At 40.4% G+C, this 26,717-nt stretch overlaps 1 long non-coding RNA gene across 2 annotated transcripts; it reads left to right on the top strand.

Annotated features, from left to right (window-relative positions):
* The first annotated feature begins 14 nt into the window (after positions 1–14).
* On the top strand, positions 15–21,573 carry LOC121676445. 2 transcript variants are annotated; one of them, XR_006020461.1, is made up of 5 exons: positions 16–1,170; positions 4,684–4,866; positions 6,507–6,586; positions 17,657–19,479; positions 21,166–21,573. It is a non-coding gene; the product is annotated as an uncharacterized LOC121676445 (long non-coding RNA). The 2 variants fall into 2 exon arrangements; XR_006020460.1 differs by having other exon boundaries at positions 15–4,866.
* Positions 21,574–26,717: the final 5,144 nt, after the last annotated feature.

Raw genomic sequence — 26,717 nt, 5'->3', positions numbered from 1 at the left:
CCCCGTATCCCTCCGCCCAGAGGGCGGCCCGGGTCCCAGGTCGGTGGGGCTGCGCCGGCCGGGCGGCGAGGGGCTTGCGAGCACTGCGCTGGCGGGCGGGATGCGGGGGACGCCCGCACCGCTCCGTCCTGTGCCCGGCCCTGTCTCTATCTCCGTCGTTGTCAGTAGGGCCCGGGCTTCGGCGAGCCGCCTCCATGTCGCGGCCGCGGCGCAGGAAGGGCGGGGGGAGGAGGGGAAATGTCCCTTTGCCCTGGTTGTACAGCCTCCCGCCCGCCGGGAGAGCGCCGCGCTGTCCGCCTGACGCCTGAGCAGGGAAGTGGCGGGCGAGGCGCTCGGAAGTCACCGGGCGGGCGGCGGGAGCGGCGCCGGCCCTCGGGGCAGCCGCCCAGGCGGGAGAGCCGCCGGCCGGAACCACCCGCGCCCTTCGGGAGGGCTGTGCCGCCGGGGAGGGGAACAGCCAGGCAGGGCCGGGGCAGGAATGCGAGGGAGGGCGTGGGGGATAATGATGGAGCGTAGCGGTGTTTGTCATGTGAGATCCTTTTGAAATCCTGAACGACTCCGAGGGCAAGGTTAGCAAATGAAAGTTTATTTTACTGCGCAATGAAAGCCCGTCTGGGAGGGAAGTCGTCTTGTTAGAAGATTGGTGCCATTGACAGTCGGGTTTAGTAGGTGAGCTCCTCGGGAGCCACGGAGATTTTGTTCCAATTGATTAAATGCCAGTTTAATCACAACTGTTTACACAACCGTGGAGTAATGAAAGGGCAACATTTTTAGCATAGTAGATGGGTGAAAACGGGCCACTAAGGCTGAAAATATGACAAGACACACCAAAGTACTCATTAAGCTTCTTAATTGGGAAAATAATGATGCCCTTTTCAGGTGTACATTACCATCCCACATTTCTGAAATACATGAACACATACGGGCCTAAGGAAAGTCAATATTATGTAAGATGTCAAAGTAAGTCTTCTGTCTGTGTAATCCTGAGGTTTTCTTCTTTTTGTTCTCTGCTCAACGTGTGGCTCCTGGAGTTCCAAAACGCAGTATGTCATCCATGTTGGCTCACACTGCTTCTTTTGTGCACAACATCTTCAGTCACTGGAACTATGATCGTCTTTGAAAAGATGATCCCTCAGTACCGGATGTAGTCCCATTTAGGCCTTTCAACAAGTTAAGTCTGTATATAAAAAGTACATCTCATAAGAAACATGAATGCAAACACTGCCTCCCAGCCTGTATACTCAATTTCCTGATACAGAGCAGCATTATTAATTTTGTTTCAGCTAGGGTTTGCCTATTTTGAACATCCTTAGCACCTAATTTAGTCATAAATCTGATTTAGACTAGTCAAAAGTTAAGTATGCAGGATTCTGTACCTATGTGAGCTACCAGCTCACATTCTTAAATGCTGCTGAGGCAGTAATTGATGTCGTATGAACGTGCAGTTAATCAGTTACTTTCTCCAAACCTTGCAGGAGTGTTTTGGGAGAGATCTAAAGAAAAGTAGTGCTTTAAACCCTGTAATAAAAGGACAGAATTGTTCTCTGAACCATTTAATTACTATTCAAGTTATTTTCTTGTTATGAAAAATTGAAACTGAAAAGCTTTGGGGGAAAAATCCTGCTGACTTTTTCTGCTGAGTCATTCCCCTAGTTTATCAGAAGCATTTCACTACCACTGTAGCACAATTCGCACCAATCGCAATCAAATCTCCTTTTGTTCAGGAGCTCAGAATGTGAGTTCCCCTTTTCAAGGTAGAATAAAATATACTAAAATATGGGGCACCTGAGATTTGTCTGTGGTAACAATTGGCACCAGTTTAAATCAATCTCCATACAGTCTTCTGCACATATCCTCAATGTATTAGTAATGTATATCATCAATATGAATCCACTTACCTTGTTTCACCCTTTCTAAACATTTTCCTCCGAAATCTCTATAGAAGGAACAAATGGTCAGAATATTGGTGTTCTCGTAATGGAGCAAGTCAGAGCATGGAGGCCAATGACATTATTCTGAATATTCACTTAGTTGCTGTATGACATTTCAAATTGACAGTTCTGGTTTTGTGGTCAGATCTCAGGAATCCCGACAGTGGAACTTTTTTGTTTGTTTGTTGGTTTTTGTTGGGTTTTATTTTCCTAACAACCAACCCAGTTCTGATCTCCGTTTGGCAAGCATTTCAGAAACAGCTGGTACATAACCATATGCTGTGCTGGCACTGCTGTGAGCTTATTTCCCACTTGTCCTCCTGGTCAATCAGAGTTGCTCCATGTGCTGAAGGACAGCTGGTCCCTTGGCATGTGAAGCAGCTAATGAACTTTTCCTCCAAAAAGCCATAGGGATAGAGCATGTGAACTGCAATCAGTGGCTTTTCCTTTCTGAAGTGCTATCAAAGATGGAAGTTTTCTATGGGAAACCGTTTGTGTCCTCTGTGTGATAACCTGCACTCAGTGAGAACAACTATGTGGGTGTGCATTTTAGGTGACAGCACTTGTTTGAAAAATGAAGGCTGAATGATCTGTGTTGAAAAGAATGCTAAACCACAACTGAGTGACTGACGGACTTCTGCCTTTAGCTGTCAGCCTCAGCAAGTATCACCGTTTCCCTTTTTCATTGTGATCCCTGCTGAAAGGGTCTCCAGTAAATTTCTAAAAATGTATCCATTTCATTATATAGTGTTTTTTCCTTTGAGGAACCTGCTGAAGGAGAAATTGCACAGCAGTTCAATATTACATAGCCACAGCTTGTAAACATTTTATTGTCAGCCATTCCTCTTACTTCCTTAAAATCAGTCAGTTTATAATATTCCCTAAAATTTCCTTGTAGGTGCAATAAAAATCCCCTGATTTTCCCTGAGCAGGGATTATGTATGAGTTAACTTTGAAAGTCACGATAAATAATCATTAGACAGTCCTGTTGTTCACAGTTCATAAACTGTTCATATAAAATGCTTGATAAAAACAATCTGCCCATTCAGCATTTTAGAAATGGTGATATAGTACCATTCATGAGGGAATACATGTAGTTTGAGAACTAAAAAGATCATCTAAGTGTGCAGGATCTAAATAAATACATAAATTCATATGTGTTTTTAAAATCTAGAAAATTGATAGACCTAATGTAAGCTGAAACAGAGAATATGCAACAGACACATGATGAGTTCTATTTGAAATCTTGATGCACAGATTCAAAGTTATAATTATCTATTTGAAACTACTTTTCTTAATTCTACGAAGGCTTGCCTAACTTTTTTACTACTTTTCAGGGTCCATTTCAGGTTTTGAACAAAAACGTTCACACCTCCTAGAAGTAATAACTCGGTTCAAATGACACATTCAAAAGGCATTCCTCAGCACTAGATCGGGTTTCAGATTCCTTTTTACTGATCCCTCTTTCCTAATAATATCCCTGTGCAGTGAAAAACCAGGCTGTAGATACCCACAGGATCAGAGGGCCACTCTGTTGTCAGCATCTACAGCAATAAATGGAATGTGACATTATATTTTAGTGGGACTTTCATTAGGCTACAGTTCAACTTTTTCCTTTCAGACTTGTCTCAAAGAGGTTTCAATATCTTTAAGAGGAACACACTAGCATGGTGAGCTTGGAAGATCTGAGTCACTTGAAAATTCAATTACATAATTCAAAGTAAATTTATTTTCTGTTTTATGCAACTTGATCACTATAACCTCAAAATGTATTTTTGTTTTCTTTGAACACAAATTGCATGTAGGAAACTGCCACAGAAACTGCAGGTCAGGCAGTGCTGTTCTGTAGCAAGTGTCTGGGCTCGGTGTTGGTATTTCTTTAGGACTCCACTTTTTTTTTTTTAATTATTTTGTTTCAGTGTTACTCTTACCCTTTTCATCCTGCAGCACTAACAATTGGGAAACCCTAATAATACCTTGAGAAACCTTTGGGCAGTCCACAATAATACATGAACAGGACTCTCTCTCAACACGGTGCTGTGTGCATAGAACAGACCACCTGAGGTCTACTGTAGAAAGTATTCAGAGAAGATGATAAAGATCCATGATAATTGCCTGCAGCAGTTTGGACAGACAGCCAAGCAGTACAAAAAGATAAAGAAAATGCAAGCGTTATACTACATAATGACTGTAAAGGTCCAAGTACCCAGATACAGCATTTGAAACCACACACTGACAAATAGCTTTCACTTGTGGCGTAATGAAAGGACTACAGGAAGTACAGTGTTACAAAAATGAAATCATTTTCACAAGTGATGAAATACAAAGCAAGTATTACATGCAATTGCATTTTAAGGACAGTTAGTCACCATTAAATATACCAGTTTCTCAAAATCTGATCTTTTTTGTAATGCATATGTAGAAGAATTTGATGTCATAATGAGGTATGAATTTAATTGCATTATATTTGTTGCTACATCAGCTATTGTCAAGCTATTAAGTTAATTACATGTTAAGTTTTAAACTAGATGAAACACATTGTGACATCTGTTTTTTTCCTATATACTCCAGAATTACCATGTTGGAAATGTCTGAGGTTTTGGCAGCTCACTGTCTCACAAATAGTTCATGAATACAATTAAACATCCTTGAGTAGCCTGCAGCATCAGCATCCAATCCTTGCCTTGTTCATCAGAAATACAATTATTGTTCTGCACTAATTCCACCAATTTTTTTTTTTTTTTTTTTTCAGATATTGGCCATATTCTCAGTCAGTGAAAATGTTGAAAACAGACTTGAATGCATTCTCCTAGCTGACAATCTGGCCACAGATTTTGGAATGAATGTCCTACGATCTTTATTAATCATCTATATAAATGAAAGGCGAAGGAAACACTTGAAATTTTATCGCGTTCTTAAAGCACTTGCACTAAAGGTATTATTCTTTTCCTTAGCATTTTTGTAACAAAATATTCTGTTGCAGACCCTGGTAATAGAAAAGTATTCCTTTGTGTATTAATAGCTTATCGTCCTGCAACTTTTACATTATGTTTTGACTGATCAAAAAAGTTTTCTTATCTGATCCCATAGTAAAAACTGCAAAGCATAAAGGTTGCATGTTTTCAGATGCTTAAAAAAAATGAAAAAAATCCCCCAGACTTCATTTGAAAGATGAGACAGGTGAAGGAATCTGTATACATGAGTTACAGGCTGTAATAAGATTATTATTGTTGTTCTTGTTAATAATAATAATAATAATAATGCTGATATTTTTATGTGTGTGAACTGTTTTATCTGTGTGTGGGAGCAAAAGGAAAAATGGCCACTGCTGCTTTCTGGTAGAACTGATAGGCTGGGAAGTGCTGCCATTAGAAATAACTAATTCTGTAGATATCAAAGGGCTGTTAATAGTGGCTGATTAATACCTGTAGCCATTACAAAGAGTTCATATACAATGGGGGGAAAGTCAAGTTTGACAAAAGCAGCATTTTAAAAGGATATTGAATCCTAACCAAAAACATTACTATTTTGATATTAGGGGAAAAAAATTGGCAGTACATGCAGAGCTCTAGTATCTGCATTTTCAAAGCTGTAGCTGCTCTGGGAAGAGATTTCTAGCTGGTGTGATTGACTACAGGGCTGTCAGCCTGAAATAGAAACCATTTGAGCAGCATGAAAGAAGGAGAGGGTATTTTTCTCTCAAGAAGTAGCTAATATTTCAATATTTTGCAACTACACTGATATGCTCTCTAATGTATATTTCATGATATTTTGGCTTGTAATTCTAAGTGAATTAGATTTAGATGCTCATTTAAAGAGTTACTCATTGGAACTTGTTAATGGGAAGAAAATTACCTCACTTTCCAAGGCCAGTTTATGTGTTTATGCTGAAAAGGTGTTTTCTCTCAAGGGAGTTATCTCTGCTGAGATGAAAACTACTTGTTTTCTGGTTTTATTAGGATTTTTTTGTTAAAATAGAGGTGTCTTTTGAGTTTGGTACTGTTTCAATATCAACTGTGAAGAAGCAAAAAAGCAGGCGTAGCTTTAACTGGCTGAACAAAAATTGCTGTCTTGGTGTTAAAACACCCCCCCCCACACACACATTTTGGCAGTTGAAGAGGTCATGAAATAAAGGAACATTTAAATGCCTAAACCCAGCCAGCTTTTCCAGGTGTAGAGAATTCATTTGTAGGGGTCATTTCCCCTAAGAAAGTAATATTTTTTTTCTTTGAGGCTGACTGCAGGCCCTACTGTGTTCACATAACATAGGGAGGAGGCACTAAAGACCAAGCTAATCAAGACATTCAGGGTGGCATATCAGAGGAGAATATTAAATGGCAGGATTCGGCCACAATTACAGATCACAGATGAGAATATAATCCTACAAGGTGGATTGCTTGAACATTATTTATTAAAGGGGTAAAATGAATGCAGTAACATTAAATAAGAGAATAGATTATTTCTCAGAATAAATATTTTCCTCCTAAATGTAAATATCAATATTCATGGCATTGAATAAGAATTGATAGCCAAGGGCATCACTTTCTGGCTTATTACACTGTTTTGATTTTATAGATTTTTATTCCTGGGAGCGTACTTTCACAGATGCATATGCTTCTGTACAATGAACAGTATTTGACTTCGAAGTTTTCCAGGTAGGAAATTATATTCCTAAGAAACAAGCTGAATTCCATGTTTCACTCTTGGGCATAAAAGTGGTTTCCGTATCTGGAATTGAAGTATTGCTGTGGCAAAAAATACTATGGCAACGTTTCTTCCATAGTCAGTGAAAAACTATAAGGCCCTGTAAAAAGGGATTGAGGGCACCTGTGTGAGGCACCAGCTTCTCTCCTCCGACTGCCTACATCTGCCAGCTGATCCAGCACTCCCACATGCTGAAACGGAGAACTGCTTAGAGCTCATCAGTGCAAAACATTTTTGAAAACCATCTGAAGAGTCAGCAGGTTTGGCTTTTCCAGAACAAACTCTTGACATCAAGACATTTTTACAAGTAGGAGCCATGAGAGGCTCCCACTTCACATCCACATGACTGCTCTTTCATCCCACTCCTCAAAACTAGTGCAGCTGCATCCAGGTTTCCTATCGGGGTGGTTCTTGGCTTCTGCTGCCTCCTGATGATGCTAGGCAGTTGTTGTTGGCCAGCTGTGCTAACAGTTAAGTACTGTGTAGTCCTGTGCAAAGGTACCTGTTGGTTTGGGCATTTGTCCTGGAAGACAGAAATGTTTTTTCTAGGTCTAGGTCTAGGACCTTTTCAGTCTTGAGTGAGCTGAACTCACAGATTCTGATTTTCCCAAGGAAAGAGCAAACGGTAGAATGCCCATGGATACACGCTACTCTCCATCCCTCTTGTTGCAGCTAGGTTATTGTTCAGAAAGGAAAGACAGAACCAAGAAGAATATAAAACCAGACCCAAACTCCCTTTATCTTGTTGCAGAAGATCCTTCTTTATAATGACAAGTCTAAAAGTCTTGGGATTCAAACTCTGTTTCCATTTATATGTACGCAGTTTACTCAATTTTGCAGTGCAAACTGTGAATACTGTCTCTATCTCATGAGCGAGTTACTGAGAGTTGAAAAGAGGGAGATGTGGACCTCATCCTAAGGTAGTCTCTACACTGCTGGTTAGACCAGTCTTCTGGAGGAGCTCACTCTGCAGGCAGGGTAAGAGTGCTAGTGTCAGCTGGGAGTACTAAATGGAATTTGAGCTGAATTCAGAGCTATTCATGGATGTTAGGTGTGGGAATGGCCTCTCTGGGGATGAACTTAGGCATTTCTTTCTCAATTACAGCTTTAAGAGTTCAGTTTGGGATACTTTTAAGTATCTGAGGTGTGGGGGAGGGTAGAGTCTATATAGAAAATTTTGGAGTCCAATATGGAAACCCTAGTAAATTTTAAGCTCTTCTATGTAATGTTAGGTGACCTGAATAGCTCTCTTGGATTTTAGACACCATACAGACTGGAGCTATTACAAAACTGGTAGGAAGACCAATGAGCAGAAATAGGCTCTTACAACTGAAACATGTTTTTTGCCCTCTCATCTTCAAGATACACACATTTGGAAAAAGTAAAGAAGGCAGTTTCCCTGCTTACAGTCACCCAGTTTTAAATGAGGGAGTCATTTCCTGTAGGTTGGATTGAACTCCTTATTTGATGCATTCCCTGTGTGTCTGTGCAGTTTTCCTTCTGTGAATGGAGTTATCAATATATATGATACTATAATCCATGTTCCTTGTTTCATAGATTCACCACCAACTGCCTGGTAATGTATCATGCAGTGAAAGTGAGGTATTCAGCTGCAATTTTTTTTTCAGCAAACTCGTTAACTGACTTTTCTAGACAGTCACTGCTTGTCATTATTTGTGACAAGGGAGTTTTGAAAACTGTTACATGAGCTAGTGGTAGAAAGTACTTCCAATGTACATTAAAAGTACTGCCTCATTTGTTTTACAAAGAAAATCCTAGCAATAGCTCAGCTGAAATTTAATAACTGCCTGGTTTCACTGCTGCTGCTGGTCTCATCCAAAGTCAATTATAAGTGCTTACATTTTTTCAGTGATTGATCTCCGATTTGGAATGTGTGATTGTTTGCATTAACTATTCTGCTTTTACAATTATGTACAGTTATGATACAGATGTACAGATGATAACAAGCTCCCATGATTTGGTAATTATTTTTTTTTAAACTGTAGATGCAGAGAACATTTTAATTGCTTACCACCCCATTTCAGGGGCTCACCAGAGGCATGTCTCACTGGGGCAGGCAGGTTTTGAGTTTATGCAGTTGTATGTTAAATCAACATTCTTTTTGCTTGTGATGTTGATGGGGGGTGGGGGGGATTTTCTTTTAATTCAATGATGATTAGATTCTCCAGTGCACTTCTCTTATTTTTCATGTAGATTTTGTAATGTCATCTGAGATTATATTCCTTTGGCACGCCTATCATTTGCATACACATAAGGCACTGAAGGCGCTCATTATTTTCAGCTAACAAGTAATCTTGTTCCCACTTAATTTGAAATACATTGTTCTCTGGATCCTAATTTTGGCTTTTACAGTTAGTTGCTTCATTGCATTTAGATTACGGTGCACCGTGTTTTAATACATCATATTTAAAACCTGCAAGATAAAGCATCATAATAAATAGATGCATAGATATAGTCACAATGGAAACATGGCAGCTATGGAGGTTGACATGATTTATCACCTGTCAAGAGTATGTCATCCTTGGCACGGTGGACAGTATGGTGCTGCTCCGTTGGTAAAAGCTCTGTCTTTCCACTGGTCTTACCAGGCTCTCAGACTGCCCAGGGCTGAATAGAGAGGTTGTACCAAAACATTGCTGCACTCACTAGAACGGTGACAGAACTCTCTACAGACAGGGTCTTGTGATAATATTATTGCAGCAGCAACCCATTCCTAGAAGGTGAAAAGACTTATGGAGGTGCATGCACCTGCATGTTCCACTTTCTTAGCCCTTGAGCTGCTGGACAAATATGCCAGTGTCTCCTTGCCAAGCGATAGCAAACCACTCCTTCATGTGGGAGCAGCAACTTCTGCTGATATTCATGCACCTCCTGAATTAGTAATTTCCTTTCATGTCCAGTCTAAGATTGTACAAGATGGTAATAGTGGTATGACAGGAATTGTCTTGTAGGCTGTATTTGGCTGGAACAACACCCATGGTAGTGTATCATAGTTGCAGACAGTATCAGTTGCTATTTGCAGTGGCTGAATATCTTGGTAAAAGATTAATGTAATGCCAATGGAAAAAATAAGTTTCATAATTTAAGTTATCTCTTTGGGAAGGTTTTATCAAATACAGCTGTGAATGCTCCTTTCATCTTGCATTAGGGTTGTTTCTTTCAGCTCTTTTTCCATGTCTTAAGATAATCAAAAGAGCCATTTGTACGTTACAATATAAGGGACTTCACAAGAAGCCACCACAGAATATTTCCATTAATATGATACTGGAAAACCTGCTTCTGAAGATTAAACATTAGTTAAAATATTTAGGTTGCATTAAACAATATGGTGTACATTTGGTTTTTGTCAGAACAGAATGCACCCTGTAAATCCCCATACCTGGAAGGTCTCTGTGGAAGGACCATATGAGCTCTGCCGTATTTCGACAGGATATAGCATTTATAGAATGTTCCAATAGTCTCCCACCTTCAGCATGCTGACAGCTTAGTTGAGGACTTCTAGAAGGCACAGAATAACATTGATGTAGCCAATTGGCAGTTCAGAAAAATGTCAGATAAAGTGTTACACAGAGATGAATCTGTGTTTACTTGGTTAATATACACAAATTCCTTATTTCCTTGGAAAGAAGAAAATACTGGTGTTGCAAAGTTTGTTGCAGAGGTGCATAAAAGTGAAAGCAGAAATCCATAAATATACATGTATATGCTACAATATATTCACATCTATAAATTATACAGGTTTTTCAGCAAGGAGTGGTGAATGGTACATCCCTGCATTTCTCAGTATAAGTGTACATCATTTCCATGCGTGTTTCAAGAAATCAACTGAATGCTTGAAGGTGAATGATAAGGGAGTGAGGGTTGTGGAGGACTGAGATAATGCCAGGAGTCACCTGCAGGGTATAGAAAGGGCGGAGCTACCAAACTTACTATGTCGGACCTCACAAAATTTGAATATTTAAGTTGTCTCAGTGCTATTTAATATATTTTTCAGTTTCTCATGATCTCATAGATTTCTTTTGGTGGATTGCCTGTGTTTTCCAATCACAGGGAAATAATGGTTTACCATGATAAATATTCTTTCAGGAATGCATGTTATTAATCTGCCCCTTTAAACACTGAAGTGTTAGCTGAGCCTTAAATGTGTGCTGAAGTCTTAATTTCACTGAGATTTAATCACAGGTTAAAATGGTTTCCTAAGTTAGAGCCAGAAAAGTAGACAGTTTACAACTAAAGGACAGGAAGAAGACAACCTGGTTAGCTCCTAGACTGCATTTGTCATCCATATATGAACGTTTACAAATCCATTTTCATACAAATTTGGGCAGAATTAGAGCTTGGTAAGAGAAGGGAGTACATCAAAGCCTGCCTCTGAACTTAATTGAACTTAGAAGTCACTGAATTGGGAGAATTGCTTCAAACCCATCTTGTACAAACATGATTTGGAATGACCACAAGATGCTGGGATAATATCCAAAAGATAATTAGTAAAACAAAAGCTACTAACATATTTCATGATGTGCATCCTGGCAAGCAGCTCAGCAAAAATTCATATTGATAAAGCCATTGGGGTCTGGGTCACCAGTGTTCAGGATCATACCTTTAAATATTGGAAAGGATTACCAGGAATTGTGTAATGCACCATTTTCATAACAACAAAGTTTCTATATTACAGAAGATAATGTATTATTATAATGCATAGTTTTGATGATGTATAAAGAGAATTTCTTGCACTTACCAAGAACACAGAAAATAAAAAAGTAAAGGAGTGGTCCATTATGAAATAGATTAAATAATTTGACAGAGAATGTATTAAAATGTATGCTTTGGATTATTTTCTGTGCTATATCAACAAAAATATCATAACAGAAACATTTCAAATATAAAATACGTGATTAATGTGCATAAATTTAGCTACTGTATACAAAATAGAGACAACAGTAAAACAAAAATAGAGACAATTTCAAGTAAGCAAGAGGGACCCGGACATGCTCAAGAAGTGGGCACATGGGTATCTCATGAGGTTCCACATGGTCAAGTGCAAGGTCTTGCACCTGCTTTGGGGCAGCTCCTCGTATCATTGCAGGCTGGGGGATGAATGGACTGAGAGAAGCCCTGTGGAGAAGAACTTGGGGGTGTTGGTGGATGAAAAATTGGACATGAGCTGGCAGTGTGCACTTGGAGCTTAGAAAGTATCCCAGGCTGCATCCAAAACAGCATGGGCAGCAAGTCACAGGAGGTGATTCTGCCCCTGTACTCTCCACTCTGGTGAAACTCCACCTTGACTACTGCATCCCACTTGGGATCCTCAGTAGAAGAAAGCCATGGACCTGTTGCTTTTAAATGAAAGGAGGGGGGATCCAGACTAGTTGTAAGGGACAAATTTTTTATGATTAGGGTGGTGAAACACTGGAACAGGTTGCTCAGCGAGAAATTGGATGCCCCATCCCTGGGAACATTCAAAGTTGGGCTGGACAGGGCTCTGGGCAACCTGGTCTAATGTAAGATGTCCCTGCTCATTGCAGGAGGGTTGGACTAGATGAGCTTTAAGGGTCCCTTCCAACCCAAACTAGTCTATGATTTCATGACTGCATATCGGTTCTGATCCTGAAAATATTTTGACTTGTGAATAATTTTATTTCCATATTCTAGAGTTTGTGTAAAAGATGTGCCACATTACAGGCAATTATGCAAATCAAAACTTTTTTGTTGTTGTCACTGTAATTGTAGGTAAGTTTACTAGTAAGATACAGCAAGGAACAATGGGCTCTAAATCCTTGCTTAGTTTTTTAGATCCCATATTTGTGTGCTATTTTCTCTTTCCTAACTTTCAGTATCTCTTTCTCAGCAGCCACCCAGTGCATGATGCATTCAGTTCACTACTTTCATGTGATATATCTGATTATAGTGTCAGAAACAAGGTTACTCAGTGATTCAGCCTGATGGAATTACTGTTAGTGTTTGGTAGTGGAAGTATTTGGATCAATTTCTCTATAAATACATTGTGAGGAGAATCTTCAAAAAGAGCTAGCATTGCTGTGCAGATTTATTGTCTCCATTTGGATACTTGTGATCATAAATAGGAATAAAATGTGTTTTATTGAAGTATTCTGTATGAAAATTTGCATCTTATGAAACTGAAAAAACACATTCAATGATTTGAAATTTTGAACTTCACTTGAAATCTGAATTCAGATTTAGATCCAAAAGTAGTAAATTTTCTAATTAGCAAAACTGAAATTTCTGTCTGTGATGGTAGCTCTTGCACAAGAAAAGAAGGTATAGAAGCTAGTAACAATTCCACCCAACTAATATTTTTGCCATAGTTATTTCTCAAATTGCTTTGCAAATTGACCTTCTCTCATTTTGTAAAGGAAAAAAGTGAGACACAGAGAGAGAAGGTGATTTACCAAAGGTTTTACAGCAGGCCAGAGGCAGGGGTCCAAGCAGAAGCCCTGTCTCTGCTGCCTGGTTCTGCCATCTGTCCACCAGCACCATGGGGCTCATCAGTGATCACTGGGAAACAGAAATCTTCTTCAGCTTTTGCCATAACACAGGCCATTTCTTATTCACATATAGATATTACTTTATGTGACTGGATGAATGAAAACAGATGAAAAAACGGAAGGAAAATCCCTTCCATTTTCAAGATGAGAATCTGGAACATTATAGTAAAATGTGTGATGCCAGAGAGATTTATCCCTCTGTGATCTCTTACTGTTTTCTTAAATGAGCGGCTTCTCTCCATCCAGCCATGGTAATTCCCTCTTCATTCCTATGCAAAGAATCAGTTTAGACTGATTCATGTACTTTTACAGGCAGCCACCAAATGAATACATTGCATTTCACTGAGTTTGCAAATGCTGGTTAGGTCACAAGTTGCTTAGACAAAAAAGGTTCTATCATAAACACTGGTCATTTTCACTTCTCTCCTTCTCACGTACAAGAGGAGTGAGATTCATCAATTGACAGTTATTTGTGAAATAGGGAGTCTTGTCTCTTCATACATCATACACCAAATTAACTACGTTAACTCAGCTGCATGGATTTTTACAACCCATTTAACGATACTATTTAAAATGATGTATGCTTGTACTGGTATGAAGGTGTTTTACGCTGCCACTGGTTTTCCTTCTGCTAAGGAAAAATAAGCTATTCTTATACAGCTCCTAAACTGGAGAGGTACAGCTTTAACTGTACTGACATAGCTAGGTCAGCACAAGGTCTATTGTAAACAAGGTCTATGTTGCACAGCTAAGGCTAGATTACTCGGGTTTGCAAAAGGTCTGCCTACAGAATATGCACAACCAGTGTAACTAGTTGTGTTTTAATAAATACTAATAACACATGTCTAATTACCACAGTTCATCTCGACATTTCCTGCCTGCCTCTCACAGAATGACTAAGCGCTTCTCTCTCACCACCGAACCAATTGCTGGCTACACACTATTATTAGGGGCGGTTCTGCATAATTTTCACAGTTATAGTACATGTCATTTCATACTTGTGGACTGCCAACAAGAGAGCACTGTCCATCCAGAAGAGAAATACTGCCTGCAATCGCTTTCAAGGGCTGAGAGAGGCAAATGTTTACTCGCAGGCACAGCTTTTCTGACTGTGAATAGTCCCTGTGCTTTCAAAGGGATTAAGCCTGGTAGTAAGTATTTGCAGAATCAATGCCTTGATCAGCATGCTCAATGGTTAATTTTGCTCTTTGCAAATGTGTTTGAAGGATGCTAAAGTAGTGTCATGATTGTACACATGGAGGTTAGGTCCTGTTTTGGAATTTCATTCCAGTTTCTAAAAAGCTTTCGCAAGCAAACCCCCGCTGTTACATTTACTCCAAAGTGTGTTTTGTGATGAATGTAGTGGTCAGAATGTCACACAGACAAATACTTCAGTAGAAACATGCAAATAATCAGAGAAAAATGTGCAAGTAATCCAATTACAATGTTCCAAAGTCTCATTAAATAATGGGGTCTAGAAACTGTGGGTTAGATTTATTACTGGAATGAACAGATACCATTCATAGAAATTGTAGGCTAATTGAAAAAAATTCAGTAGAATATATGGATTTTATGGAAAGAAAATATCATTAATATCTTTTCTGCCTTCTTTTCCATTTCCTCTTAACATGCAGCCAGTTCCTACTCTCTGTTTTTGCCCTGTTGTCTTGCTGTCATCTTTTCCTGTCTACACCCTTTCCATAACTCAGTGCAGCACTAGATCCAAGAAATCAGTTTTGCCTGCTACTGTGAAATCTGTGGTGGTTTTGAGTGCTCCTCTCAGCCAAAAATCAACTCCACAACTTTGGCTCTTCTTGTTTCCCCCTGTGATTAATCCTTCATAGATCACTAAGGAGTTGGGCCACAGAGGAGCTCTCTTTCTCTCTTGCAAAAGGAAATGCCCTCGAAGGTGTGTTGAGCCCCTTCCAAGGAGCTCTGGGAAGATAAACAGCATGTCTGTGCTGTCCACATTGATCAGCTGCAAACTTTGCACCTACTTCTTATCTTCACTTGTCCACAAAGCCTGCCTGTCACTGTGCACATGCAAATGCAGCCTCAATAGCTAGCTCTATAAATGAGAAATTCAGATGTAGGTGATAGCTGCACCCATACCTCAGCTCCACCTCTTTGCAACCATGGTTGATGCCCCTCCACTCCAAAAAGTTGTTGAGACCCCCACACTGAAGATGTACTTGGTGTTCAGCACCTGAATTATGAACATATTTCTATATTTTGGCAGTGTGATTAAAACCGGTCACATCATAGGGAACAGGATTTGTAGAAAATTTTGCAAAGAAGGTAAGGTTATGCTACAGCAGTTGTGCATTGCATGAACTTAATGATATCTTTGTTCTGTGAACTCTAATAATTAAAATCTAGTCCACAGTAGAATCAATACATGTTGCCATTATTTTCACTAATGTATGCACATAAATAAGAGTATAGGGAGAAGCTGTAAGTATATGTGATGAGGTTAATGAAGCCTTTGATAATACTTCACCTGGTATTTTCATAGTTGAGGTACATTTAGGTACTGATAAACATCATTGAATGTTAATAACTTAAAATTAATAATCCAAAAATGGAAACTGCTTACCAACAGCAGTTCAGTATAAAAATATTTTAAGATTGTAGAAGGGAAAGAGAGCACATATAAGTAAGCAATGTCATACTGCTGCACAAAAATAAACATCCTATGAGGATGTCATAGGAGAAATGCTGTATATAAATAAAACCAAACAATCCTTCCACACTACTTAGCTTTCTGAAGGTCCAAACTTAAAAATTGCTCATGTTCTTGTTTTTTCTGCAGATCAATGAGAGCAGGAATCCAAGGACAAGCAATAAGATTGATTGATTCCCTTCCTTGACAGTTCAGGACCAGAACCACTAACTGATGCTGCAGAGAAGTTCACTGTGCACATTTTTGATCCACATAATGTACATAAGCCTAGCATGTTCATAAACTAAGGGAGTAGGATATTATTTACCTGAATGCCACTGAAAGCATTTGCACTCACAAAAAAATATAATGACCTCCCTTTTAATAAAAGTAGCACATGACTTCCATCAACTGGGACTGAAAATTTAAAATCATAAAATCCTAGAATATCCTGAATTGAAAGGGTCCTACACTAGGATCATCCAGTTCAACTCCTGGCCCTTCACAGCACTATCCCCAAGAGTCACATCATGTGCCTGAGAGTGTTGTCCAGAAGCTTCTTGAACTCTGTCAGTCTTGGTGCTGTGACCACTTTCCTGGGGAGCCTGTTCCAGTGCCCAAACAGCCTCTGAGTGAAAAGCCTTTTTCTAATATCCAACGTAAACCTCCCCTGACACAACTTCAGGCCATTCGCTGGGGTTCTGTCAGTACTGCAGAGAAGAGATCATTGCCTGCCCCTCCTCTTCCCCTCACAAGGAAGCTGGAACTGCAATGAGGTCTCCCCTCAGTCTCCTCCAGGCTGAACAGACCAAGTGACCTCAGCTGCTCCTCACACGGCTTCCCCTCCAAGGCCCTTCAGCATCTTTGTTGCCCTCCTTTGGACACTCTCTAATAGTTTCATGTCTTCCTTTTATTGTGGCAGCCAAAACTGCCCCCAGGACTAGAGGTGAGGCTGCCCTAGTGCAGAGCAGACCCTTCCTTGCCTGGCTGGCCATGCTGTGCCTGATGTCCCCAGGACAGGATTGACCCTCCTGGCTGCCAGGGCACTGCTGACTCACGTTCAACTTTCTGTCGACCAGGGCCCCCAGGTCCCTTTCCATGGTGCTGCTTTCCAGCATCTCATTCCCCAGGCTGTCTGTACATCCAGGGTTGCCCTATCCCAGGTGCAGAATCTGGAACTTTTCCTTGTTCCCTTCATATGATTGATGATTGCCCAGCCCTCTCATTTGTCAAGGTTTCTCTGCAGGGCCTCTCTGCCTTTGAGGAAGTCAACAGCTCTTCCCAATTTAGTGTCATCTGCAAACTGATTGAGTATACTAGTGGTATATAAGGGTCTGCATAGCAAAAGCAACTTAAAAAGAGATTATTTGGGGCAACATTGAAATAGTAAGGCATGTCCCTCCTGACCCAGACTGTCACAAGAGCAGCATACAATAGAAGACTAGACTAGGATCCAACAGCCTGAGTTCAAATCCTTCTATTCTTGATCTGCTCAGCAGTAGTGAAAAAGTCAGTGTATCTCTCTGTTTCCCTTCCCACTGAAGTTCTTGGTTTCTCCTTTCTGTGTTTTGACCTTTTTGCCACCTTTGACTTTATCTCTTTGGAGCTGGACCATCTTTCCCAGTGTTCCCATAAAGTTTAGTAGAATGTGTCTCTGGATCTTTGTGTGAGACTTTAGACACTACCACGATTGTAATTTGGCAGGAAGGAAATTAATTTCTTTCTTAGGCAGGGAAATGATCCCAAATATATATTAACGTCTGAGACTTGAGGTTCAACAAATGGCTGTTTGCTTCTGTGGCGTCTACTTCAGCATGCCATTGACTTCACAGGATGTATGCCGAGGACTGGAGCTGTACATATGCTGCAGACAACTTGCCTTTGGCTGAAGACTACAGAAAGCTAGACTGGCATTAACAGCTGCCTGAAGCACAGATTGCAGTAAAGTATATCATGTTCATATCATCATTACATACCTTGGATTCCACTGTAAGCCTGAAGTCTGGGGGTGAGGAGAACTGTTTGGGCCATAAATACATTAGCTCAGCATGATGAACTGTGTGGATCTCTTCTTCTTAAGGGAAAAGAAGAAAGTACTTTTATTCCACAGTCACATTCTTGGGACTGCTATAGTGCAAATCAAGACAGGAGTTTTTTGCTTGTCACAGAAAACTTGGAGACATTTCTGTCTGTAACAGATATTACTGATAATCTCAATACATGTATATCTGAGGCAAGGTTAAGTGTAAATCTTCATTTGCAATCAAACTCAAATAATAATTCGTGAGTGTGCTTACAGCTACATCTGCAATAATAGTTATTATTCATTATGCATTTTGTGGAGTGTTGGCAATTTTCTTAAAGGGGAATAGAAGAAAAACTTTATAAACAAGTAAGAGATAATTATTAGGAACCCAGGGAAAAGAGAATTTTGGCTTTTATGATGCTTGGACACTGTGGCGAAGAAATGGACCAAAGGCACAGAGAATCAAGGATGAGGAAAAAAAAGGCATGATGCTTTTATGAGGGGAGGACTTGGCAGCAAAAGAAATGTTTCGCCTTCCCTAATACTGAATTTTTCATATGGCCAAAATGAGCATAAGGGGAAAAATAAAGCCAGAGATAGAAATCCATCTGACTGAGAATGGATCCAAGAGATTCTTCTTTGTTGTTTTGTTGTCAAAGTTCAATACATAGTTGGAAGATACAGATTTTTAAAAATAATGCATATTTTAAAGAAATTGTATCCACAACTACCAAAAGCAAGTTCAGCATGAACAGAAATGTTGCACTGCTTTCCCTAATAAGGGAAAAAAGGGCATAATATGATGTCTCTGATTGAAAACATGTTCTCTTTTCTCTCTTGTTTGCTGTCAAAGTCTAACAAACTTATTTGCATTCAGTTCTCCCAAAATTTCTGATAATTTTGTCACTTGCAGCCGAACCTTTGTGCCTTGAAACACAGCATTGCCAGCTCGTCCAAACAAAGTCTTAGCTGCACCATTTACTGTACAAAAACTGAGATTAAATAAACAAATTCTGAAAATAGGGCATTAGGGTGTTTGTTTGCACTTGGAAATCATCACTATTTTTTACCTTACCAGAAAAATTGCCCCACAAAGCAATTTCTGACCCTTGATTCAGCATGCTGCTTCGGCATCGTTCCCAATCCCTGTTAATCCTGAGCATAAAAAACACCCGAGGCTACTGCGTGCTGCTGCAGAGCACCACACTGTGGGTCAAAGGGACAGTCCTTCTCACCTTTCTTTACTGCCCTCTATCAAACAAATAACTTTGAGATGTTGAAAACATTTGGAATTAATAGAAGAGACCCTACCCCCACGTGCAGAGTGTTTCCAGCGAGCGGCACGGGGCTGTGCAGGTTTCACCTGCACATTAGCTCATCCGCGGGCAGTTCCAGCAAGGTTCAGAACACGAGGCCCTTCTAGCAGGGCTTGCAAAAGCTAATCCACAAAATGTTTCTGCTAATTGAGTCATGTGCTTGAACATGTGGAAATTAAAATGTAGCTGAACCTTTTTATCTAATTGATAAATTGAGCTTTGTGTACTTCAGCTGAGAGCAGCGGAGGGGACCTTCCCACTGCACAACGTATTTGTTGGACTGTGCATGGACTGAATGGGCAATTTAAAACAGGTATTTATTTAGTGCATTTCTCTGATAGAATATATTGAGTGTATTTCTCTTCTTTAATTCCAATACTGTATTTCTCTTGTACATCTATCTATATATCTATTTGAGCATGTTTCAATGATGTTTTAGCATGAGCATCTTGAGGATATTTTTATACAAATGCAGGAGCACATGTATTGACAGAATGGAACGTTGGGGAAAAAGGAAACATTCATGGATATTTTTTTCTGTAAACACAAGTAATTTACAGAAAGATTCTCTGTAAATGTTATCAGTTTGTGCTACTGTAACTATTACTATCAAATGAAGTAGGAACATTGCAGTAGCTCCTGAGGGCACTAGTCATAAATCAAGTCTGTAAGACTCGCTGCAAGAGTATCAGGGGCTCCAGAAAAATGTTCTGCTGGGGAACGGGGGAGGCCGCCAGGGATAGCTGCTTGCTCTTTCTGCTTGATTAGACATCCAGAGCCTGACGAGTACAGCTGACCTTGTCATATGCAACATGCCAAGGCCAAACATGGCTGACCATGGAGAGCTGTTCTTAACTCATGAAGTATGGCCCTAGTCCTGTAAGGACTGCAAGCACAAGCTTTCTGAGCTGTACAAAAGCATATGAGTAATGCCCAAGTCATCTAGCAGTAGACACAGAGCTGGATTAAATGTATAGGTGCCCACATGCTACTTTTTTATCTGTTGACAAATCTCTAAAATTTGAGCAGGAATTAAGGCATTAAATGTGGAAACCCTTTTATAAGCAAAAAAAGAGAATGCATTGACATAGTTTGAAACAGAACTACCCAGAGTTGTGCCAAGGCACCTGGTAGGGCTCAGGTTGGAAGATCAGCCCAAGCACAGATGAAACTACACAGTGAAGCCCCACACACTTTCCCAGTGAGTTATCACTGTGCTGCAGCATTACAACTGCAGACAAAAATACCGCCCTGCAGCAAGCATGAGATGAGTGAAGCAACACAGTTATTGATGCAATCTTGGAAGTGCCAGCAGTGAGGTTTTCCTTTTGGTTTCTCTGTGCAGAATCCGGGTCTGAGAGACCTTGACATTTAATTCTGGAACTCCCCCTGTGATATTCACGCACTTCCCTAAACTGGATATTGCACAAATTGAAATGAGTGTCTGTGCTTCACTGATCATTCTGTGGGAAAATGTGTCTGATAAATAAGTTTACTTCCTTTTCCCCCCCTCAATTCCTTCTGTTTGTACTAGATTTTGCATAAACAAAATCCCAAATACCATATTCCCTTGAAAATATTTTCCCCCAATCAGATCTTAAATTTCTACTCCTGGCCTCTGATTCCCGTTCAAATGTTGTATGAAGAATTAAATATCTAAAGTGTAGAAGCTGATAAAGTCAGACTGTGAAGCACTGACAGTTTTTGCAGCTGTTTTTGCAGGGCAAGCCTGCGTCCTTTCCGTTTTTACGAAAACACGCTTTATCCTGTTTTATTATGGCTAAACTCCTGCAGATTGTCTGCTTCAGGGAAATACTGCCCCGTGACCTGGCAGGAGTCCCTGCCAGCGATAACCCCGTCCCTGCCGGGGGCCCTGGCTAATCGCACCTCCCCAGCCTGCCGGCCCCCTCGCCCCACGCCCTGCACAACCAAGACATCTGTATTCACTATTTAACAGAGTTATTCTCAACAGCAACTTGTTTCCAATATCTCCTTACAGTGCTGCTGGAGAATGAAGCCTGTCACAGCTTTCCGTGGTTACTTCGCATTAGCACAGAGCTGTTTCTGTAAATATGCAGCCTGAAAATACTTGGTTACAAACTCCCATCCATGCAGAGCTATGACCGGATTTGCAAAAACGTGTGGAAAAAAAAGATGAAAATTTTCAAGATTTCTTTACTGCTGCTGAAAATGAATCATCTATACATGAAAATTATGAAAACTCAAAAAATGGCACATTAACATACATCTAAAGAAGAACTGCATAACAATTATATAAATACTAAGTCTGTACCAAGATCTAAAACATAATTACAGACTCAATTTTCTGACAGATGAAAGAGACAATTTTCCAGAAATTTGGTTCTGTCTATGTCTTAAAGATACTGAATAAAACCTTTCTTTTTAATTTTTTTTTGTCCTGCTACATTGCTTCTACTAATCAGGAAAATTCCGTATTTTATTTCATATTGTCTTTAGTAATACAGTTGCTACCTGGAGAATTATGGCAATAACAAGATATTTCAGCCTTGATGACTAGGTAAAATTAAAATATGGATATGGTAAAATAATTCAAGTTATTGCAAGTATAATGAAAAATTTTCTCATGATTTTTAAAAATTTTAACTCTTTTTTGGTTTAAATTATATGTTTATAGTAAAGGCCTACTAAAATGTTTTGCTACTACTGTCTTGAGCCTTGTGACCTTGAGCCTAGCGTAAGGGAATTTATTTTGAAAGTAAAACTGAAGACAGTCACCTCATTTAAAATTTTTTCTTGAAGGCTTTACATACAACTTTTAAGTGTTAGTTTCCTCTCTCAAGAGCAAGTGAGGGAGACAGAACAGAATTTCAATCTTCAAATAAATGTAATCAGTTCTCAGGACTTGTCACTAAACTTAGAGTTTCCTGTGGATTTTCAGCCTTCTAGGTGCCCATTCTAGCTGTCCCTTCCTCATGTGAACTAGTAGTGTGGTGATCACTAGAATTTTAATTCGATTATTTTATTTTATACTGCATTTTGGTACTGTTTGTGATAGATACAGTAAAAAATGTGTCAGTCCAGGTTTTGCATGAAGCAGCAATCAGCCACTCGCAGGTTGGCATTAAATGGCTGTGTGGGCTGGATTCCTGAAACACCTGAGAAGTGTTCTTATGTCTGATGTTTAAAACGTATTTATGCATAGCTTCACTGAGCGTGACAAGGCTCATATGAACTAAAGGACTAAGTGGCATTTCTGAAGTAGTATGGATGCTGCCAGTTCTGAGGATGTAGTGTGACAACATGCAAAGGTACCCAAATTAGAGGCAAACAAGGTCACAACTAGAAAACAAGCCAGTGCTGCAACTGAATTAATCCACCGTCTTCCCCAGACTAATTGGCCCTGCTGAGAGTGAGTGTGCTCATTAACCCAGGAGCAGCAGCAGCCTCATACCCACTGCAGACCGAAGGTGCTGGTTTTGACAGGCAGAGCTCCACGATGCACAGACGTAGTAGTTTGCACAGAGGGTCCTGGTGCAGCATGGCATGGCTGGAGGGGACACTGGGTGACACTGAGGCTCAGTGCCTGCACTGCCTCAGTCGGCAGAGGCACGCCTTGGTGGTGGGTTACACCAGCCCCAGAGGGATTCAAGACCTGCTGCTGGCAGATCCTGAGCTGATAAACTCCACCAAGGCTGCCTGGCTTCGCTCCAGCCCTGACTGCAGGAGATCCAGGCTGGAGCAGGAGACGTGTGGGGCAAGGCAAGGGTGGCAGATGTCAGTGAGAGGCTCAGGGCAAGGAGGCAGCAGGAAGCTGCAGAGGAGGGTGTGGAGACAGAGAGGTGACAGTGATGGAGCCTGAGTTTTAAAAGTAAAATCTTAGAGGTTTTTCAGAGCAAAGAAACCTGTCAGTGAATCTCCAGGAGTAACTGGTGGAATCCGCATGGACTATCAGGCTTCATCTCCTCTATTCATCAAAACCAAGACTGGGTTCTTTAAAAAACTGCCCATGCTGCATTGGGATGGGGTTTTCTGCTCAGCAAAAATATGCTTTGATAATTCATCTGATCAGATGGAGAAAGGCAGAAGTAGTGAAACCTGAGAAATAAAAGGGAAAGGCAAATCTGCTCAGGAATAGGACTGATCTGACAGTCCACCTGGGCAGTGGACTTTAAGATGGGAGGAAAGGCTGTAATCTTAAAGTTGTCTTGGTATGGTACCCAAAGAAAGTGTCACACAGTTGGGGCTGGTTGTCACCCTGACTAGCAGGTCTGCTTCTTCATCAGATGCTTTTAAAAACAAATAATTCCTTCTAAACCACATCCTAATATATTAGTAAACAGTGTTGGAAACTTTTCAACATCGTTTTATCCTGTTGTGGAAGCACATAGTAACCATCCAACTACTAATAACACATTAGTTTGGAGCTCCTCCAACTAAGGCAACTTTGTACTTCCTAATAGAGAACTTTTGAACACCTTAATATCCATTTTCATGGTATCAGGCTAGAATTTGCATTTTTTAAAATTAACTAACCTCTTTACTCCTTTGAAGTACATATCTGTTTTAATTTCACTCTGATGGGTCTTGGGTCTCTTACAGATTGTCCTGTAAATCTGGATTGCATCCGTGGCCAGGATGATCCTCTGAAGGCTGAATTCCACAGTTGCCTCTTTGTGCCACACAACTTCTACCATTATATGGGTTTGCTGATATTCCTTAAAAGCTCTGTGACTTCTCTAAAGTTGTGTTAAACTATTCAGACCCAGTGAATATGCCACTGCTAGAGGTGCAACCTTGAGACACTGAGCAGAATCTTAGTGTAAATGAGATTCTTGTGCCTAAAAAAGTCTAGGACAACATGCTGCCCTGAATTTCACTTTTGCTTTGGATGTGATAAAAGGATTTTCCTTTGCACTTTCGGGGGAATATATTTTGGGCCTTATACTGCTAGACTGGTCTTGGTGCGGAAGACACGGTGGGAAGATTTAAGAAATGTAAAAATCTGTTCAATAATATTTCATTTGTCTTTAATACTTGCCTTTTACGACCTGTAAAAATCCTAAATGTTTGTTTTATAAGTCACACTCCCTGTGTAAGAGGTAAAAAACATCTGTAGCACATTGCAAGACCATCCTGTCTGTACAGATGGCTGTATGCAAAGGAGAGAAATTACCACAGCAGGTCTTGGGCAGCCTTTACCCCTGCACACTTTGGAACTCTAAGCCTTGGTAAATTCAGTGGGGTGAGAATAGGGCTTCAGTGCAAAAGATACTGCTCTGGCCAAGCATCTGTCCCACATGGAAACACGAACACAGCTGGAAGGTGTGTTTTGGAAAAGATTTGTGCATGCAATAAGACATGCACTTAGAGCAGCATGTCAGCATGACTTTCTACCTGCTAAAGAAGTTTTTCCTGCCCTTTTTCGAATTTGCATACAAATCGGTGTGTGTTTTCTCGGCTGAGTCCTAACAGGACAAAGCAGTCCCTGGCTGAATTTATTTTTTTTTGTTCTGTTTTTGTAGGGAATCTTCTGTCTGCTTGTTCATCTCTCTCCCAGTTCTCAGTGACTTCTGGAGCTGTGTATCAGATTTGATTGAAATTTGCCAGAATTGGGTTTGTTAACTGTAAATTAGATTATTCCAGTCTCACCATATTCTTACAGTACTTGGAGTTTATGCAATTTAATTTGGCTTGAGATTTCCTCAGTTTCTTGCTTTGTCTTGCATAGATGTGATCACTGCATGCAGGACCAGCAGTGGTAGTGACTGTTCTGCAGAAAAGATGCTGATATGTGCTGGAGAGACAAATGGGAAGATCTTTGTTAGAAGAAATGGAGTTGGTATGTGCCCACTGCTAAACCTGCTTGGAGCTGAAGTGCTCTTGTGCAGTATAAAGGCAGCACTTTGACTCTGGCCTTTGTAGTTCAGGAATTGTCTGGACAGCAGACACACAACAAGAGTGAAATCACAGTGGAAACCTTGATGCTGGTCAGCCGTCTCTTCTTGTTAGCTTCTTACAGCACACATGGCTTTTTTCAGTTTAAAATGATGAGATTAATATAGATTCTTTGGCTTCATTTTTCAACCAGCAAAAGAGCAATATATTTATCTTGAAAGAAGAAAATATATTGCTTGTGAAAAATACTCACTGGAGAATCTTGGAAAAAGAAAACTGTTCCTTCTTGTTCTTTTATTAAAGGGGGTAAAGCACAGGCTTCCTTGCTGCCCTGTCACAAAAAAAAAAAAAAGGGTTTACTTCTAATTTGAAGAGACGATACTTATGCAGAATTTTCTCAGCTCATCTGTCTGGGTACAGACAGATGAGCTGAGAAAAAGAATTTCATGAGGCTTGAGTGCTATTGGAGTTGAACAGGTAATTTATTTGCAGCTGCATGACATATGTGCACTTTTGTTTAACTCTGACATATTAAATAAAATTTCTTGGAAAGTATGATTAATTGAAAGAGACATCAGGAATCAGGCTTTTAAAAAGGTCTTCTGCAATGGAGCTACACCACAAATGTTTTCCCAAAATGGAACCCCAAAATTTTCAACCAAAAGGAATTGAGTCTTAGATTTCTCAAAGATAGTCTGCTTTCACAGCCTTGCAAAACTTCTTCAGGGAGGTAGATGAAAATAAGCACTCCTCTCAGTAAGGCAGATTATACTGTGAAAGCAAATGTGTTAGTGAGTACCAGGGAACTCACATGAGGGAGGAGAGAGCTGCAAGAAATGTTTCAATCACTGCCTGCAGCATATTACACACATAATAACCCAACCAAGCACAAAAAGCCCTCTGAAATCAACTTTCACATGATCTGTCATTTAAAAATTCTTCATTTGTCAGACATGGATTGATCCCTGCTCGTAGGCCAGTGAAGCTGAAGCATCCTCTGGAGCACAGATGTGTTATTCTCTTGTATTCTGCAGGCACACATCGAGTACCTGCTCTGTGAGCAGCAGGGAGTGATGACAGGCTGCCCGGGGACCAGCAGCCTGCTGTGCAAACGCAGCACGTCTCCTGCATTTTCAGCTCTGTCTCCCCCTTCCTTGCCGTATTTTTCCATGGGGTTGCAGCACTACCACAGTCAGTTAAGCCCAAATATTTTCTAGCTAGCTAAGAATTATTTTAGATCTCCAGGTGACACTGGAAGCAATTTGATGAGTTTCCTTTCACAGCAGCTGGCCAGCAGTTTGCTGTTGAGAGAGAAAATGCCAGGCAATGATTCCTTTTTTTAATCTGCTGTGCAGCTTCAATTCTCGAAGCTTTCTGTTCTCCACTGAAGTTGTTCCCCCAGGTCCCAGTCTCCCTCTTCCCTCCAGCAGCAGAAGCCATCACTGTACTCACTGGGAGCTTTGCCCCTTCCCCACTGCCCTCTGCCCCATGGGGTTTTGTCTCTGGTCCCAGGCATGGGCATGCAGGGAACATGACACACTTCCAACACTTCTCAGACAATGTTAAAAGATGGTGTGGGATCATAGTGAATTAACTTCAACCTGTGAGCAGGTGCAGTTACCAGGGTAAGGACCACAGGCACCTTGAGTTCCAGATTATAATATTGTGCAAGTT

The sequence above is a fragment of the Corvus kubaryi genome, unplaced genomic scaffold (assembly GCF_017639235.1).
Source record: "Corvus kubaryi isolate FWS band 111438036 unplaced genomic scaffold, C.kubaryi_AGA036_p1.0 split1-131, whole genome shotgun sequence".
Lineage (NCBI taxonomy): Eukaryota > Metazoa > Chordata > Aves > Passeriformes > Corvidae > Corvus > Corvus kubaryi.
The sequence above is the reverse complement of the archived record's forward strand: the minus strand, read 5'-3'. Positions and strand labels throughout refer to the sequence as shown.